This window comes from Meriones unguiculatus, chromosome 5 (assembly GCF_030254825.1).
Source record: "Meriones unguiculatus strain TT.TT164.6M chromosome 5, Bangor_MerUng_6.1, whole genome shotgun sequence".
NCBI classification, from domain to species: domain Eukaryota; kingdom Metazoa; phylum Chordata; class Mammalia; order Rodentia; family Muridae; genus Meriones; species Meriones unguiculatus.
This window is the reverse complement of record NC_083353.1, coordinates 107913564-107922378: the sequence shown is the minus strand read 5'-3', so window position 1 is coordinate 107922378 and position 8815 is coordinate 107913564.

The following is an 8815-nucleotide window of genomic DNA, read 5'->3' as shown; positions in this document are numbered from 1 at the left end:
ACTACATCCTCAGACAGAGCGATGTTTACTAGTTCATGTGATGGAACCAGTCAACTAGCAGAGATGAAGTCAAAGAAGAAAGAGGGAGCTCTAACAACCCTATTTCAGAGGGAAAGAGTTCAGGACAAGAAGACGGGTGTCTTCATCTAGATGAAACAAGAAATGAGACAAGGTGGAGCAAAGGGAGGTTTCCAGCCTATCATCATTGTGACAAGGGTCTTCAGGTCTCTTAGAGCAGCTAGAGCAGGACTGGAACATTAAGAACTGTTGGCATTAGGACCTGGTCTCACAATGCTGCAAGGCACCTGCTTCCCAAGCCTTCTCTTACTTCTGCTGGCCAGGCTTCATGCTGTCCCCCAAACACGCCAGGCAGACGTGCTTTTGCCTAAGATTTGCTATTCTTTCGGTCAGGAATATCCTTCTACATCCTCATGGCTTGCTCCTTATCAGTGGTTATCCTCCAGTCAAACCTTGCTTAAGTTTAATCTTATTAGAGATGGCCTCCCAGCTCCAGTGATTAAGGCATGGGAATGGTCCCCATTTCGAGGTATGATCTCCTGAACACACCTGTCACCCTCTGACGCACTGTGGGTTTTACCAGTTTCTCTGCCTTTCTCTTCCTACCACACTAGAGACTTTATTCGGCTTGCTTCTTGATTGTTCTGGCTCACTTGGCAGATGTTGAATAATTGCTTGCTGACTGTTTACAGAATGAATACATGACCTCAGAAGGCTCCAGGCTTTTGAGAGAAGCTTTATCTTGGTTCAGTGCTGCTGGCATTAGTTCAGGCAGAGAGTGTCTGATGGTTGTCAGCCTGAGGTCTGAGCAGCACTCGTGGCCTCTGCAGGCCAGGCCAGACATGGAAAGGTTCCAGAAGCCCACAGCTGCATGTGAAGTGCAGTGGGAACCAGTTGTTCGGCTGAATCTGAACTATCACCAAGAGCTCATGTTTTGAACATCTGGTGCCCAGCTACTAATGATATTATGAAGGTGTGGAGCTTTTAGGAGATGGGGCCTGTTTTATTGCTATCCCTGTGCCTGGTCCTGGTCCAGCTCTCTGCTTCCTGCTCCACCAGCACAGAGGAGGATCCACGACATCGTTCCACTACTAGGAACTCTACAGTGCCTTCCCTGTGAGGTGACACCACTCTGAAACCATGAACCAAAATCTTCCTCCTATACTTTATTTTTGTCAAGTGTTTTGTCATAGTAACGCTCTAGAGTCTTGAAAGAAGGAACACTGAGGGCCACAGTAGCTAGTCCTCTTTCTGATGAGGGAACAGGTAGGCCTTCTAGGGCCTCCGTATATCCACAGGAGACTAGAGCAGGGCTTCCTAAAACTGTCTCTACTTTAACCAGTTTATTCTTAAGAGCTTTTACATGACCTCAGAACACCCCCACACCCCAAAATGTTTGATATATATATGTATATATGTATGTATATATATATATTATACATATATATGCAAATATTTACTGATCATAAATCATAAAGAAATTAATTTTTAATCAATTCTTTGGCATGTATTTACTTTTACCATTTGTTAAAGACAAAAATAAATTTGTGTACAGACATGTATATGTTTTTTCTTAATTTTTAAATTTTTACATAATGATTAAATCTAGATTAGACATTCAACACCACAGGGCATGGAGTGTCTTTGGCCCGTGTCATAGTTGACCGACACTTTGATTTTATAATCATCAGTGTGCACATTGCTGCTTCACTTACACAGATAGAGAAGACGGCAGCAACGAGTTTAGGGGCTTCTCAGACACCGTTGGAAACTGGTCCACTCTCAATCCACAGTTCATTTCATAATTTCTTCCATGAAACTCAAGTCAACAATGACTTTTTATGTTACTATTTTTATTTTCCTTTATATGAATGTATCTGTGTACTGCGTACTACGCCATGTATATCTGAGTACTCATGAGAGCCTGAGGAGGGGCATGAATACCTTGGGGTTGGAGAGACAGGAAGTTAGGAGTTCTCCAACATGGACGCTGGGAGCAGGAAGTGCTTATAGCTCCCAAGCTATCACGCCAACCCTCTCTAACAGCAATTTCTAAAGCCAGACATCAAACACAGCACAATCAAAAGGTTTTATCTTGAGAAGGTTTTTGTCTTTGCTTTCCATCATCAAACCATTGTGCTTCTCTAAGAGCAGAAAGCTCTGGATGTCCGGTAGAAACATTGTAGTTCATCACAGACAAGGCTCCTTTCTGAGCCAAGGTGTTCCAGGAAGTATTTGGTGACCTTATGTGTGTGGTTTATTCTGAACCAAGGCAGTCATGAAATCACGTAATAGGACACAAGCAAGCACTGAGTTCAGGCACACCTTGGACTTTGATTCTGAGGTATTTTTTGGTTACGGTGTATTCAGAAAGCTTTTACTGTTGCCAGATTTTTCACAACCCTGCATTTACTTATGTGATCCGATCGAGGGGAATGGCCACAGTTTAAGAAGCTGGGCACCAACATCAAACTCAATGGAGAGAAACTTAAAGCAATCCCACTGAAATCAGAGACAAGGCAAGGCTGCCCACTCTCTCCATATCTCTTCAACATAGTTCTGGAAGTCCTTGCTAGAGCAATAAGACAGTTGAAGGAGATCAAGGGGATACAAATTGGAAAGGAAGAAGTCAAATTATCACTATTTGCAGATAATATGATAGTATATCTGAGTGACCCCAAAAATTCTACCAGGGAACTCCTACAGCTGATAAACACCTTCAGCAAAGTGGCCAGATACAAAATTAACTCAAAAAATTCAGTAGCCCTCCTGTATACAAAAGACAAAAGGGCTGAGAAAGAAATTAGGGAAACAACACCCTTCACAATAGCCACAAATGACATAAAGTACCTTGGTGTAACCCTAACCAAGCAAGTCAAAGACTTGTATGAAAAAAATTTCAAGTCTCTGAAGAAAGAATTAGAAGAAGATATCAGAAGATGGTTTGGCAGGATTAACATAGTAAAAATGGCCATCTTGCCAAAAGCAATCTAAAGATTCAATGCAATTCCCATCAAATTACCAACACAATTCTTTAAGACCTGGAAAGAAAAATTCTCAACTTCATATGGAATAACAAGAAACCCAGAATTGCTAAAACAAGCCTCTACAATAAAATATCTTCTGGAGGTATCTCCATCCCTGATCTCAAGTTGTACTATAGAGCAACAGTAATAAAAACTACATGGTACTGGCATAGAAACAAAATGGTGGATCAGTGGAATCAAAGAGAAGACCCAGCTATAAATCCACACTCTTATGGACACCTGATCTTTGACACAGATGCCAAAACCATACAATGGAAGGTAGCAACTTCAACAAATGGTGCTGGTCTAACTGGATATCTACATGTAGAAAAATGCAAATAGATCCATACTTATCACCCTGCACAAAACTTTGATCCAAGTGGATCAAAAACCTCAATATAAAACCAGACACATTAAGTCGATTAGAAGAAAAAGCAGGGAAGAACCTAGAATTCATTGGTACAGGAGACAACTTTCTGAACAGAATACCAACAGCACAGGCTCTAAGAGCAACAATCAATAAATGGGACCTCATGAAACTGAAAAGCTTCTGTAAAGCAAAGGACACCATCATCAAAACAAAACAACTGCCTACAGATTGGGAAAGAATCTTCACTAACCCTTTATCTGACAGAGGGCTAATATCCAGTATATATAAAGAACTAAAGAAGCTGAAAAGCAGCAAATCAAGTAATCCAATTTAAAAATGGGGAACAGAGCTAAACAGAGACTTCTCTGTAGAGGAATATCAAATGGCAGAGAAACACTTAAAGAAATGCCCAACATCATTAGCCATTAGGGAAATGCAAATCAAAACGACCCTGAGATTTCACCTTACACCCATCAGAATGGCCAAGATGAAAAACTCAAGTGACAACACATGTTGGAGAGGTTGTGAAGAAAGGGGAACCTTCCTCCACTGCTGGTCAGAATGTAAACTTGTACAACCACTCTGGAAAGCAATCTGGCGCTTTCTCAGACAACTAGGAATAGCGCTTCCTCAAGATCCAGCCATACCACTCCTAGGCATATATCCAAAAGAGGCTCAAGTACACAATAAGGACATTTGCTCAACCATGTTTGTAGAAGCTTTATTTGTAATAGCCAGAAAATGGAAACAGCCCAGATGCCCCTCAACTGAAAAATGGATGCAGAAATTGTGGTACATCTACACAATGGAATATTACTCAGCAATAAAAAATAAGGAAATCATGAAATTTGCAGGTAAATGGTGGGACCTAGAAAGGATCATCCTGAGTGAGCTGCCCAGAAACAGAAAGACACACATGGTATATACTCACTCATATAGACATATAATATAGGATAAACCTACCAAAATCTGTACACCTAAAGAAACTATTCAAGAGGGAGGACTCTTGCTAAAATGCTCAATTCCTATCCAGAAAGGCAGAGAGGATGGACATCAGAAGAAGAAGAAAACAGGAAACAAGCTAGCAACCTGCCACAGAGGGCCTCTGAAAGGCTCTGCCTGCAGACTATCAAAGCAGATGCTGAGACTTATGGCCAACTGTTGGGCAGAGTGCATGGAATCTTATGTGAGAAGTGGGAAATAGTAAGTTCTGGAGAGGACAGGAACTCTACAAGGAGAGCAACAGAACCAGAAAATTTGAACACAGGGGTCTTCTCAGAGACTCATATCCCAACAAGTACCATGCATGGAGATAACCTAGAACCCCTGCACAGAGGTAGCCCATGGCAGTTTAGTGTCCAAGTGGGTTACATAGTAATGGGAAGAGGGACTGCCTCTGACATAATCTGATTGGCCTGCTCTTTGATCACCTCTCCCTGAGGGGGGAGCAGCCTTACCAGGCCACAGAAGATGACAATGCAGCCACTCCTGATGAGATATGATAGACTAAGATCAGAAGGAAGGAGAGGGGGACCTCCCCTATCAGTGGACTTGGGGAGGGGCATGTGTAAAGAAGGCAGAGGGAGGGTGGGATCCGGAGGGGAGGAGGAAAGGGCTTATGGGGGGATACAAAGTGAATAAAATGTAATTAATAAAAGTTAAAAAAAAAGAAGCTGGGCACCATAGCAGACTTCACAGAATGTCCATGGGCTGTTATTTCCCTCGTTTCCAGCATTCACACTGAGACCCAGCATCTGGAAAAAGTACTCAGCCTGAATGAAGAGCTGAACTGGCTAAGGCCTATTTATTGAAGTAAGTGCAAGCCAAAACCAGAGCATCTAACTGGAAAGGTATAGTGGCCTTCTATAGATCCCAGACTGCACTCACCAAGCAACAGCTGTCTGTGAAAGCTCTAAGCAATTATTGGAGAATAGAAACAGGAATCACGCTTCTTCAGGCATTTGAAGACAGGGGTCTGCAGCATGTTTCTTTCATGAGGCACCTGCCCCTACTAAGTTGGCTGCGAACATAAACCCGTAGCTGCCTCCTTCAGATATGTTGGAAGCATGTCCTGACCAGTGTCTCCTACCAGGCTTTCTTCAGCATGCTGCCCAGACCTGCCCCCCCACTTCAGTCTCACAGATAGCTCTGATACTGAGATGTAAACTCTGAAAGTGTTTTACTGCCCCTTACATAGAGGAAAGGACAAGTGATTTGAGGGAGCCTGACCCATCAGAGACGTCTGGGCACTGCTTGGAGCCGTGACCTGTACTTCACGCTCCTGTGAAGGCAATCTAAGAGGTAAACAATGTAAAATTTGCATTTTAGTGACAGTAGACCCGATTACCAGCTCACAATGGTGAGGGTTGTGTTTGTTACTGCAATGAGCAACCTCAACTGGAGACAAGTCTGGCCCTGTTATAAGGACGGGCAGTAGTGTTCGTGGGCCTTTTTGGGTTGTCAGAATCCAGGGCTCGGTACTGGAGCCCTACACAGGGCTACTAGGTTGCTGTTCAACATCCTACAAGCAAAACACAGCCTGCAACCAAGGGGGAACTGTTCTGGGAGCCAGTGGTGCTGAGGCTGACAAAGCCAGCCCAGTGCCTGTTAGCTTTAACTTGCTACTTAGCAATGTCATCGCAGGTTACTGTGAGATCAAACAGGGAGGCGTCATTGCATCCATTTCACAGAGTGTGGCTATCCTCAGGAGAAGAGGAGTGAACTGCCTAGACCACTATGGAATGCTGAGAAGGGGATCAACTTACCTTCCTGGGATTACTGTAGGAGTCACTGTGCCAGGTATATGCCATATTAGTTACTTTCATGTTGCTGTGACAAAAATACCCTGATAAAATAAAAGCAAATTAAGGAAGGAAGAAGAGTTCTATTCCGACTCAGAGTTTGAGGCAAAGCTCACCAACGCAGGGAAATCATGTGATGGGATTCAGAAGCAGCTGGCCACACTGTATCCTCTGTCAACAAGGGGAGAGAGATGGTCATGGTCTTTTGTGTACATCATGCAGTGGTGGAGGTTACATTTAGGGTGGGTCTTCCCAACTCAATTGACCTAATTTAGAAACTCCTTCGCCTATGTATCCAGAGGTTTGTTCCCATGGCAATTCTTTTTCTTTCTTTGTCTTCCTTTATGACTTAGTGTGTGTGTGTGTGCGCGCGTGCGTGCGCCCGTGTCGTGGCCTATGTGTGAGGTCAGAGGACAGCTTGCTGGAGTCTTTTCTAGCATGTGCTTTCTGTGGATGGAAAATTCAGGCTCTCAGGTTTGCAGGCAAGTGTCTTCACCCATTGAGCCATCTCATGGTCCCCGATCATCAATCTGACAATCAAGGTCAGCTATAGCAAGCATAATTACTTATTCTATATTCATTTATTTTAAAGGAGTTACTACTTCTTTAAAATAATTTCCGTATTTACCAAGAGAAACTGGATTCTTGTTTCCAGAGAGGTGATAGCCTGACAGGGAACAGTCAAGGCATATATTTAAAACAAACAAGGCATGCCAGATGGTGACAAGGAGTAAGGAAAGTGAGAGAGGTGGTGAGGTGAGAGGGAGAGGCACTCAACTAGGTGATAGAAAATAACAGAAGCCCTCAGGCCTATGGCATGCCGGGTGAAGGCTTGAGAGGGGTAAAGGCCTTCGGAAGGATCTGTTTGTGTGTTTGAGGAATCATGATTAACAGAACTTACACAGGGGGCAGAGAGCATGGGTTGAGAGCACAGGTGGGAGAGAGGAAAAAATGAAATAGGGAGAGATCCTAGAACTTGAGGATCCTTTCAAGGATTCTGGCCTTCATCGGAGAACCAGGGAGATACTTCAGGTCCAAAGAGATCTCTGGGGTTTTATGTCTCACTCCAACTGTCATGTGGGAGCAGAACAAAGGAGGAAGGCAAGCTTCAGTTTCCCTCCCATTATCTTGTTGGCACAAACCTCTGTCTCCCATCTTACTGTTACGCGAATTTACACAGAGTGTGGGTGCAGGAGGATTTTGATAACTGCTTAGTGAGAGTTAATCCCGAGAAATCAAGAGTTTGATCGTGTGGTTCCTTGGAAGTCAGAGCTGAAGGACGGGGCAGAGTGGAGGACTAGAAATGGGCTTGGCCTCTCCTGAGATGTTTCTGGAGGGAACCTGAATGAGGAATACCCAGAAGAGAAGGCTGTTTTTTCTGCACTTTCTGGGTTCCTAAATACTCCCCAAAGAGGATATTTTCCCACTTCGGTCCCTGGGATGGTGATCAGGGAAAGCAGGCAGTTTGAAGCCACTTCTGTTTGAATAATAACCATGACCACGTGTTTCTGATCCTCTGTGGATTTTTTTAGATGTTATCTTTGCTCTACTGCCCTACTTTACCTGATGAGTTTTGGATGTTGTGGGCAGACCTCTGAGTCTGCAGACTTCCTTCCTTAGTTCTGGGACCCCAGGTCTCAAGGAGCCTTGTGAGTCCTGCATTGGCTCAGTGGAAAACATCCTCTTCACAAAGGAAGAAGTGAATATCTTTTCTCTGCATCACCAATTCATCATGAGGTCATTTGCTTTCTTCTGATGTTTCCATCCTGTGGTACAGACTTCCAAAAAAGTCAGCCTTTCTTCCTGCTCTCCTCCTCCTCCACAGCCTAAGGCACCTGGCTGAGAGCTTTGCCTGGTCTTGCTCTCCTCTGGTCCAGATATAGGGATCCACCACTTCCTATGGGACACTAACCTCCCATTTATCATCTGTGACATTTATAGTGGGGGAATTGGGGTTGTTGAGATTCTTGGGCTAGGAAATGGGGTTTCCTGGCTCTAGCAGCAGAGTTCTAAGTAAATCAACACCCAGAAGGTATCTAAGGATCAATAAAGCAGGAGCCGCTGTTAGTTTGCGTGGAGACAGCATACCTGAGGCAGGTGAGATGCTTGTTTAATGGTGCATTCCTCACCAGTGATTTAGGGCAGACCTTGATCAGAAGTGGTGCCAAAGTAAGAAGTCTTTGGCTCTCAGGGGCAATAACAAGTGACCCTGGGAGAAGCAGGCCAGGTCAACCCTGACTCCCTATTCCAACTCTCTTAGTCGATTCTCTCTTCCTTTATTCCTTGTAAATAACAACTTTGTTGATATGTAATCCATACACCAAGCAAGTCTACAAGTTAACAGTTTCTGCCATATTCAGTGTGTGACACCATCACCATCATTAATCTTACATTGCAATCTTACTTACATTGCTCCCTCGAAAATCCCCATCACTAGTCTCTCTTTTCTCAGCCCTGACCCTATTTGTCTCTGTAGATTTGTCCCTTTGGAATGGCTCATACAAATGGAACCATATACCACATGGTCCTTCATAGTTAATTCCTATGACCTAATATAATGCTGTCAAGGTCTCAGTAGGCATGAAGGGAATTATGGCCTT